This window comes from Pleurodeles waltl, chromosome 12 (assembly GCF_031143425.1).
Source record: "Pleurodeles waltl isolate 20211129_DDA chromosome 12, aPleWal1.hap1.20221129, whole genome shotgun sequence".
In the NCBI taxonomy this organism is placed as follows: domain Eukaryota; kingdom Metazoa; phylum Chordata; class Amphibia; order Caudata; family Salamandridae; genus Pleurodeles; species Pleurodeles waltl.
The window spans coordinates 117,047,627-117,058,781 of NC_090451.1; the positions used below are offsets into that span (position 1 = coordinate 117,047,627).

The 11,155-nt window shown below is 43.6% G+C and overlaps 2 non-coding genes across 2 annotated transcripts; both read left to right on the forward strand.

Moving 5' to 3' along the window:
• Positions 1–6,542: 6,542 nt before the first annotated feature.
• Positions 6,543–6,616, forward strand: TRNAI-AAU (transfer RNA isoleucine (anticodon AAU)). Its single transcript has one exon. It is a non-coding gene; the product is annotated as a tRNA-Ile (tRNA).
• A 3,594-nt stretch (positions 6,617–10,210) lies between these two features.
• Positions 10,211–10,284, forward strand: TRNAI-AAU (transfer RNA isoleucine (anticodon AAU)). The gene has a single exon. It is a non-coding gene; the product is annotated as a tRNA-Ile (tRNA).
• Positions 10,285–11,155: the final 871 nt, after the last annotated feature.

The window sequence follows — 11,155 nt, forward strand, 5'->3', positions numbered from 1 at the left end:
ACTTATTGGTAATCTTCATTAGCCTTAGTCCATTGCGTCCTTGTGACAGTCATTACAAAGTAAAGTGATGTCACTCTCCAAGAGGAAGAAAGAACAGGAGGATTCTTAAATGCTAGCGCCATGCACCCAACCTGGGTGCCAAGCCCTTGCCAAAGGACTGATGGGAAGGTGGGCAGGATGTAATGTTTGTGACAAGGACAAGATGGACTTAGGGTAATGCAGAGTTCAAAACATTGGTACTCAAATGCAAAACAGAAAATGTATTAAGCGATAATGCTTGACAAATGTATGCCCTGAAGCCCAAGTAACCACCCTAGGAATTTCCTAGATTGTTACTCACTGGAATTCAACCCAGGAGGTGGCCATTTCTCTCGTAGACCATCCCTGACCTGGAAGATTTTCTAAAAAGCCTTGCAAAGCCAGAAAAATTGACAACTTAATCCACCTACTCAGAGTCATAAAAGTCACCTTCTTGTCGTTTCCAGGCTGTCCAAAAGTCACAAACAAGGAGTCGGTTTTCTTGAACTGCAGAGGCCTGGTGACATAAATGAAAAGAGCTCTTTAAACATCAAGTGTATTCAACAAATGTTCCTCCGGAGAGGAAGGAGAGGGAATGAAAGAAGGAAGAATTATTTCCTAAGATCTATCAAAAATAGACTTAACCTTTGCAGCAAAGGTAGGGCTAGGCCTTAAAGTTACCCCATCTTCCAAAGTATCAAATGAAGAGAGGACAGCATTTTAAGGCTCCCAGCTCCCCAATTGTTCTCAGCAAGGTGATAGCAAATAGGAAAATAACTTTATAGGAGACAATCTTTAATTGTACAGTATCCAGATCCTCAAAGAGATAAAATTGCAAAGCCTATAAAAGAGTAGGAAGATTCTGAGTTGGAGAAAAGGGATTTTTCATTGTTCTTACCATTGACAAAAGATCATAACAGTCTAGACACCAAAGAGTGTAACATCGATGAAAGTTCAGAAAAGTCCCTAAAAGCCTTTATCGCAAACCAATGAGCTTTCAGAGTGGAAAGAGATTCAAGTGAAACCCATTCAGAAAAAAATGCAAAATAGCAGACAAACTACAGGTAGGTGCCAAAAGATCATGAGCAGAACATCACGTCTGAAAGGACTTCCAGTTCTTTGAGTAAGACTTCGAAGTAGAAGGCCTGCTGGAGTGCTGAAGTAATTCCACTAAGGAAGAGGAAAGACCCTTTGCTAGCAGTCCAGACTTCTCAACCTCCAAAGCGACAGAGTGAGTTGGAGAAAGAAGGTCAGGGACGACGTTCTGAGAAGAGACACACTTGAGTAGTACCCAAGGAGGTAGAAGAGCCAGGGGTTCAGAAGAGGAAACCATGACATCTCTGGCCAATCAGGGTCAACAAGAATCAAGTTCCCTCCCCCTGCTGAGACTTGAAGAGAACCATCTGGATCAATAAAAAGGGGGGGAATGTATAAAGGAGACTTCTCAGCCACTTTATCACCAATACGTCCACCACCTAAGCTCCTTGTTCCGGAAACCTGGATCAGAATCGACAAAGATGAGCATTGTCCTTGTTTGAAAAGAGATCCAGAAAGGGTTTCAGAAACTCTCGGCATTCTCTCAAAACAACGACCTGGATAACGTCAACTCCAGCAAATTTGGAAACCTCCAGCTGTCTGCCATCACATTGTCGGTGCCCTTGATGTGTACTGCCGACGTATGCAACAGGTTGATCTCTGCCCAATAGCCCAATTGTTCTGCTATTGCATTGAGGGATTTTGAATGCATGCTTCACTGCTGGTTAATGTAAAAGACCGCTACCTTATTCTCTGTCTTTACTAGCACATTTTTCTGAGACAGATGATGATGGGAAAACTTCAAAGCCCTGAAGCTTACCATCGACTCCATCTACTTCCATGACCTCCGACTCTCTAGGAAAGACCACTTGAATCGACAGGATCAGTCCAACACAGTAGCTCTCCAGCCAGGTTTGATGGCATCTGTTGCGAGGAATTCAGGAGGATCCAGGTGTATTAGTGTCCACTTAGACCAGTGGTCTTCAAACTCTTTAATGCCACATCCACCCAAAGGGAAAAGAAAACATTGGTGCCTCCCCTCTGAATTTTCCAGAATTCTTCTATCAAATTGACACTGTTTAAATATGTCTAGACCTATTTAAACATTGCAGTTAAGTTCTGTTACTGTTTTAAAAATGCAATCAAATACATGACCCCAAATATACTATTCTGGTCAGGCAGGCCTTACTAACCAATTGCAGCGTCATGCTCTGCTGAGTAAACTAATTTCACGGCAGTGAGGAATGCACAGGCCGGGTGGTGCCCGGCGCACGAAAGCGCGCCTTCTTGTGTTGTATGTCTCTTTGCGCAAATGCAAACTCTAATTTCCTGCACTGTGGTCGGCAGGAGAGACATGGGAAGGTGCAGTAGGGAAGGCTTGAGCAACAAACCGTTGGCTATGTTTTGTTGTTACTTTGTTGACATGAGCTAGAGTAATTTAAAGCAGAAGGAACAGCCAGACCTAAAAACAACTCTCTTACCTTCAACGCCGAATAACCACTATAATTAGAATATCTCAAAAGCAGCTGGCCTTGTAAACTTAATGAGCAAGCAAGCCGATGCATTTTGGGTTTTGTTGTAAAAGAATACAAATTCTATCCATCCTTTCCTTTTCTTCCGGCAACAACCAATGTTACAAAGATATCACAGCACACAGTGACATTTACTGAAAGAAGAGGCGCTGAGGCTGGCGTGCAGCATTCAACAGCTCTTGTTATTGCAATCCAGACAGGGGACGGAAGGAGAAAAGTATGAAGGAATTGCGATAGAGAGACCGACTCTTCTGTGTATCTGCATGTCATGGAAAAAGGACAACTCTGTTATTCATGGCCGGTTAGCTCAGTTGGTTAGAGTGTGGTGCTAATAAAGCCAAGGTTGTGGGTTCGATCCCCGTACGGGCTAAGTTAAGTTTTTTCTCTCAAGTAAACTCTTTTTTTCTCATTTAATCAAACGCTTGTAAATCCATACACTCTGTTGCTCCAGTACACGTTCACTTTCCATTAGTCCTTCTTTTGCCACTTCTGACCAAAGCTCAAGCCGGCAGCGCCAGTAGAACAACAGAAGTGCAAGAGATTGTCTCTCCAAGATGGAGACACTGGCTCAGACTATGTCACGTGAGAGGTGGAGGGAGACCAAGAGCTGATTATTAGATGCGTGGGGATAAGAGGAACATAACTCAGGTGAACAGATTCTGGATAGTCATGCTATAGCTAGGATCAGCAACGTTACAGGGGAAAGGATAGGAAAATTATTAGGTGACAGAAGTATAGAAGTGGCTACAAGGGGGCGTGTCTCTTAACAGGGCCGAAAGATACACTGAAGGCGAAGGTGAAGTGAAAGAAGAAAGAAAGATCAAAGGAAATCAACAGTGATTGAGAGAAAACTCACAAAGGCAAATTGAGCAAAAGACAGGACCTGGGGAGTTAGACTACTTCAATGCAAATTTACGCCGCAGATGAGCATGACAACTGACCCTTGTCCAGTGGTGCTGAAACAATTTTCAGTGTGGGGGTGCTGCCATCAAAGGGCTTCTGAAAATCCAGGAATCATACAAAGAACAAGTCCTGCAGAATGAGCCACGCACATTCAGAAAGAGTGGTGATGCGTTGATTACTTATTGGTAATCTTCATTAGCCTTAGTCCATTGCGTCCTTGTGACAGTCATTACAAAGTAAAGTGATGTCACCCTCCAAGAGGAAGAAAGAACAGGAGGATTCTTAAATGCTAGCGCCATGCACCCAACCTGGGTGCCAAGCCCTTGCCAAAGGACTGATGGGAAGGTGGGCAGGATGTAATGTTTGTGACAAGGACAAGATGGACTTAGGGTAATGCAGAGTTCAAAACATTGGTACTCAAATGCAAAACAGAAAATTTATTAAGCGATAATGCTTCACAAATGTATGCATTGAGGCCCAAGTAACCACCCTAGGAATTTCCTAGATTGTTACTCACTGGAATTCAACCCAGGAGGTGGCCATTCCTCTCGTAGACCATCCCTGACCTGGAAGATTTTCTAAAAAGCCTTGCAAAGCCAGAAAAATTGACGACTTAATCCACCTACTCAGAGTCATAAAAGTCACCTTCTTGTCTTTTCCAGGCTGTCCAAAAGTCACAAACAAGGAGTCGGTTTTCCTGAACTGCAGAGGCCTGGTGACATAAATGAAAAGAGCTCTTTAAACATCAAGTGTATTTAACAAATGTTCTTCCGGAGAGGAAGGAGAGGGAATGAAAGAAGGAAGAATTATTTCCTAAGATCTATCAAAAATAGACTTAACCTTTGCAGCAAAGGTAGGGCTAGGCCTTAAAGTTACCTCATCTTCCAAAGTATCAAATGAAGAGAGGACAGCATTTTAAAGCTCCCAGCTCCCCAATTGTTCTCAGCAAGGTGATAGCAAATAGGAAAATAACTTTATAGGAGACAATCTTTAATTGTACAGTATCCAGATCCTCAAAGAGATAAAATTGCAAAGCCTATAAAAGAGTAGGAAGATTCTGAGTTGGAGAAAAGGGATTTTTCATTGTTCTTACCATTGACAAAAGATCATAACAGTCTAGACACCAATGAGTGTAACATCGATGAAAGTTCAGAAAAGTCCCTAAAAGCCTTTATCGCAAACCAATGAGCTTTCAGAGTGGAAAGAGATTCAAGTGAAACCCAATCAGAAGAAAATGCAAAATAGCAGACAAACTACAGGTAGGTGCCAAAAGATCATGAGCAGAACATCACGTCTGAAAGGACTTCCAGTTCTTTGAGTAAGACTTCGAAGTAGAAGGCCTGCTGGAGTGCTGAAGTAACTCCACTAAGGAAGAGGAAAGACCCTTTGCTAGCAGTACAGACTTCTCAACCTCCAAAGCGATAGAGTGAGTTGGAGCAAGAAGGTCAGGGACGACGTTCTGAGAAGAGACACACTTGAGCAGTACCCAAGGAGGTAGAAGAGCCAGGGGTTCAGAAGAGGAAACCATGACATCTCTGGCCAATCAGGGTCAACAAGTTCCCTCCCCCTGCTGAGACTTGAAGAGAACCATCTGGATCAATAAAAAGGGGGGGGGAATGTATAAAGGAGACTTCTCAGCCACTTTATCACCAATACGTCCACCACCTAGGCTCCTTGTTCCGGAAACCTGGATCAGAATCGACAAAGATGAGCATTGTCCTTGTTTGAAAAGAGATCCAGAAAGGGTTTCACAAACTCTCGGCATATCTCTCAAAACAACGACCTGGATAACGTCAACTCCAGCAAATTTGGAAACCTCCAGCTGTCTTCCATCACATTGTCGGTGCCCTTGATGTGTACTGCCGACGTATGCAACAGGTTGATCTCTGCCCAATAGCCCAATTGTTCTGCTATTGCATTGAGGGATTTTAAATGCATGCTTCACTGCTGGTTCATGTAAAAGACCGCTACCTTATTCTCTGTCTTTACTAGCACATTTTTCTGAGACAGATGATGATGGGAAAACTTCAAAGCCCTGAAGCTTACCATCAACTCCATCTACTTCCATGACCTCCGACTCTCTAGGAAAGACCACTTGAATCGTCAGGATCAGTCCAACACAGTAGCTCTCCAGCCAGGTTTGCTGGCATCTGTTGCGAGGAATTCAGGAGGATCCAGGTGTATTAGTGTCCACTTAGACCAGTGGTCTTCAAACTCTTTAATGCCACATCCACCCAAAGGGAAATAAAAACATTGGTGCCTCCCCTCTGAATTTTCCAGGATTCTTCTATCAAATTGACACTGTTTAAATATGTCTAGACCTATTTAAACATTGCAGTTAAGTTCTGTTACTGTTTTAAAAATGCAATCAAATACATGACCCCAAATATACTATTCTGGTCAGGCAGGCCTTACTAACCAATTGCAGCGTCATGCTCTGCTGAGTAAACTGATCTCACGGCAGTGAGGAATGCACAGGCCGGGTGGTGCCCGGCGCACGAAAGCGCGCCTTCTTGTGTTGTACGTCTCTTTGCGCAAATGCAAACTCAAATTTCCTGCACTGTGGTCGGCAGGAGAGACATGGGAAGGTGCAGTAGGGAAGGCTTGAGCAACAAACCGTTGGCTATGTTTTGTTGTTACTTTGTTGACATGAGCTAGAGTAATTTAAAGCAGAAGTAACGGCCAGACCTAAAAACAACTCTCTTACCTCCAACGCCGAATAACCACTATAATTAGAATATCTCAAAAGCAGCTGGCCTTGTAAACTTAATGAGCAAGCAAGCCGATGCATTTTGGGTTTTGTTGTAAAAGAATAGAAATCCTATCCATCCTTTCCTTTTCTTCCGGCAACAACCAATGTTACAAAGATATCACAGCACACAGTGACATTGACTGAAAGAAGAGGCGCTGAGGCTGGCGTGCAGCACTCAACAGCTCTTGTTATTGCAATCCAGACAGGGGACAGAAGGAGAAAAGTATGAAGGAATTGCGATAGTGAGACCGACTCTTCTGTGTATCTGCATGTCATGGAAAAAGGATAACTCTGTCATTCATGGCCGGTTAGCTCAGTTGGTTAGAGCGTGGTGCTAATAACGCCAAGGTCGCGGGTTCGATCCCCGTACGGGCCAAGGTAAGTTTTTTCTCTCAAGTAAACTCTTTTTTTCTCATTTAATCAAACGCTTGTAAATCCATACACTCTGTTGCTCCAGTACACGTTCACTTTCCATTAGTCCTTCTTTTGCCACTTCTGACCAAAGCTCAAGCCGGCAGCGCCAGTAGAACAACAGAAGTGCAAGAGATTGTCTCTCCAAGATGGAGACACTGGCTCAGACTATGTCACGTGAGAGGTGGAGGGAGACCAAGAGCTGATTATTAGATGCGTGGGGATAAGAGGAACATAACTCAGGTGAACAGATTCTGGATAGTCATGCTATAGCTAGGATCAGCAACGTTACAGGGGAAAGGATAGGAAAATAATTAGGTGACAGAAGTATAGAAGTGGCTACAAGGGGGCGTGTCTCTTAACAGTGCCGAAAGATACACTGAAGGCGAAGGTGAAGTGAAAGAAGAAAGAAAGATCAAAAGAAATCAACAGTGATTGAGAGAAAACTCACAAAGGCAAATTGAGCAAAAGACATGACCTGGGGAGTTAGACTACTTCAATGCAAATTTATGCCGCAGATGAGCATGACAACTGACCCTTGTCCAGTGGTGCTGAAACAATTTTCAGTGTGGGGGTGCTGCCATCAAAGGGCTTCTGAAAATCCAGGAATCATACAAAGAACAAGTCCTGCAGAATGAGCCACGCACATTCAGAAAGAGTGGTGATGCGTTGGTTACTTATTGTTATCTTCATTAGCCTTAGTCCATTGCGTCCTTGTGACAGTCATTACAAAGTAAAGTGATGTCACCCTCCAAGAGGAAGAAAGAACAGGAGGATTCTTAAATGCTAGCGCCATGCACCCAACCTGGGTGCCAAGCCCTTGCCAAAGGACTGATGGGAAGGTGGGCAGGATGTAATGTTTGTGACAAGGACAAGATGGAATTAGGGTAATGCAGAGTTCAAAACATTGGTACTCAAATGCAAAACAGAAAATTTATTAAGCGATAATGCTTGACAAATGTATGCCCTGAGGCCCAAGTAACAACCCTAGGAATTTCCTAGATTGTTACTCACTGGAATTCAACCCAGGAGGTGGCCATTCCTCTCGTAGACCATCCCTGACCTGGAAGATTTTCTAAAAAGCCTTGCAAAGCCAGAAAAATTGACAACTTAATCCACCTACTCAGAGTCATAAAAGTCACCTTCTTGTCTTTTCCAGGCTGTCCAAAAGTCACAAACAAAGAGTCGGTTTTCCTGAACTGCAGAGGCCTAGTGACATAAATGAAAAGAGCTCTTTAAACATCAAGTGTATTCAACAAATGTTCCTCCGGAGAGGAAGGAGAGGGAATGAAAGAAGGAAGAATTATTTCCTAAGATCAATCAAAAATAGACTTAACCTTTGCAGCAAAGGTAGGGCTAGGCCTTAAAGTTACCCCATCTTCCAAAGTATCAAATGAAGAGAGGACAGCATTTTAAGGCTCCCAGCTCCCCATTTGTTCTCAGCAAGGTGATAGCAAATAGGAAAATAACTTTATAGGAGACAATCTTTAATTGTACAGTATCCAGATCCTCAAAGAGCTAAAATTGCAAAGCCTATAAAAGAGTAGGAAGATTCTGAGTTGGAGAAAAGGGATTTTTCATTGTTCTTACCATTGACAAACGATCATAACAGTCTAGACACCAAAGAGTGTAACATCGATGAAAGTTCAGAAAAGTCCCTAAAAGCCTTTATCGCAAACCAATGAGCTTTCAGAGTGGAAAGAGATTCAAGTGAAACCCATTCAGAAGAAAATGCAAAATAGCAGACAAACTACAGGTAGGTGCCAAAAGATCATGAGCAGAACATCACGTCTGAAAGGACTTCCAGTTCTTTGAGTAAGACTTCGAAGTAGAAGGCCTGCTGGAGTGCTGAATTAACTCCACTAAGGAAGAGGAAAGACCCTTTGCTAGCAGTCCAGACTTCTCAACCTCCAAAGCGATAGAGTGAGTTGGAGCAAGAAGGTCAGGGACGACGTTCTGAGAAGAGACACACTTGAGCAGTACCCAAGGAGGTAGAAGAGCCAGGGGTTCAGAAGAGGAAACCATGACATCTCTGGCCAATCAGGGCCAACAAGAATCAAGTTCCCTCCCCCCTGCTGAGACTTGAAGAGAACCATCTGGATCAATAAAAAGGGGGGGAATGTATAAAGGAGACTTCTCAGCCACTTTATCACCAATACGTCCACTACCTAGGCTCCTTGTTCCGGAAACCTGGATCAGAATCGACAAAGATGAGCATTGTTCTTGTTTGAAAAGAGATCCAGAAAGGGTTTCACAAACTCTCGGCATATCTCTCAAAACAACGACCTGGATAACGTCAACTCCAGCAAATTTGGAAACCTCCAGCTGTCTGCCATCACATTGTCGGTGCCCTTGATGTGTACTGCCGACGTATGCAACAGGTTGATCTCTGCCCAATAGCCCAATTGTTCTGCTATTGCATTGAGGGATTTTGAATGCATGCTTCACTGCTGGTTAATGTAAAAGACCGCTACCTTATTCTCTGTCTTTACTAGCACATTTTTCTGAGACAGATGATGATGGGAAAACTTCAAAGCCCTGAAGCTTACCATCCACTCCATCTACTTCCATGACCTCCGACTCTCTAGGAAAGACCACTTGAATCGACAGGATCAGTCCAACACAGTAGCTCTCCAGCCAGGTTTGCTGGCATCTGTTGCGAGGAATTCAGGAGGATCCAGGTGTATTAGTGTCCACTTAGACCAGTGGTCTTCAAACTCTTTAATGCCACATCCACCCAAAGGGAAAAAAAAAAACATTGGTGCCTCCCCTCTGAATTTTCCAGAATTCTTCTATCAAATTGACACTGTTTAAATATGTCTAGACCTATTTAAACATTGCAGTTAAGTTCTGTTACTGTTTTAAAAATGCAATCAAATACATGACCCCAAATATACTATTCTGGTCAGGCAGGCCTTACTAACCAATTGCAGCGTCATGCTCTGCTGAGTAAACTGATCTCACAGCAGTGAGGAATGCACAGGCCGGGTGGTGCCCGGCGCACGAAAGCGCGCCTTCTTGTGTTGTACGTCTCTTTGCGCAAATGCAAACTCAAATTTCCTGCACTGTGGTCGGCAGGAGAGACATGGGAAGGTGCAGTAGGGAAGGCTTGAGCAACAAACCGTTGGCTATGTTTTGTTGTTACTTTGTTGACATGAGCTAGAGTAATTTAAAGCAGAAGGAACGGCCAGACCTAAAAACAACTCTCTTACCTCCAACGCCCAATAACCACTATAATTAGAATATCTCAAAAGCAGCTGGCCTTGTAAACTTTATGAGCAAGCAAGCCGATGCATTTTGGATTTTGTTGTAAAAGAATACAAATCCTATCCATCCTTTCCTTTTCTTCCGGCAACAACCAATGTTACAAAGATATCACAGCACACAGTGACATTGACTGAAAGAAGAGGCGCTGAGGCTGGCGTGCAGCACTCAACAGCTCTTGTTATTGCAATCCAGACAGGGGACAGAAGGAGAAAAGTATGAAGGAATTGCGATAGTGAGACCGACTCTTCTGTGTATCTGCATGTCATGGAAAACGGATATCTCTGTCATTCATGGCCGGTTAGCTCAGTTGGTTAGAGCGTGGTGCTAATAACGCCAAGGTCGCGGGTTCGATCCCCGTATGGGCCAAGGTATGTTTTTTCTCTCAAGTAAACTCTTTTTTTCTCATTTAATCAAACGCTTGTAAATCCATACACTCTGTTGCTCCAGTACACGTTCACTTTTCATTAGTCCTTCTTTTGCCACTTCTGACCAAAGCTCAAGCCGGCAGTGCCAGTAGAACAACAGAAGTGCAAGAGATTGTCTCTCCAAGATGGAGACACTGGCTCAGACTATGTCACGTGAGAGGTGGAGGGAGACCAAGAGCTGATTATTAGATGCGTGGGAATAAGAGGAACATAACTCAGGTGAACAGATTCTAGATAGTGATGCTATAGCTAGGATCAGCAACGTTACCGGGGAAAGGATAGGAAAATAATTAGGTGACAGAAGTATAGAAGTGGCTACAAGGGGGCGTGTCTCTTAACAGGGCCGAAAGATACACTGAAGGCGAAGGTGAAGTGAAAGAAGAAAGAAAGATCAAAGGAAATCAACAGTGATGATTGAGAGAAATCTCACAAAGGCAAATTGAGCAAAAGACAGGACCTGGGGAGTTAGACTACTTCAATGCAAATTTACGCCGCAGATGAGCATGACAACTGACCCTTGTCCAGTGGTGCTGAAACAATTTTCAATGTGGGGGTGCTGCCATCAAAGGGCTTCTGAAAATCCAGGAATCATACAAAGAACAAGTCCTGCAGAATGAGCCACGCACATTCAGAAAGAGTGGTGATGCGTTGGTTACTTATTGGTAATCTTCATTAGCCTTAGTCCATTGCGTCCTTGTGACAGTCATTACAAAGTAAAGTGATGTCACCCTCCAAGAGGAAGAAAGAACAGGAGGATTCTTAAATGCTAGCGCCATGCACCCAACCTGGGTGCCAAGCCCTTGCCAAAGGAC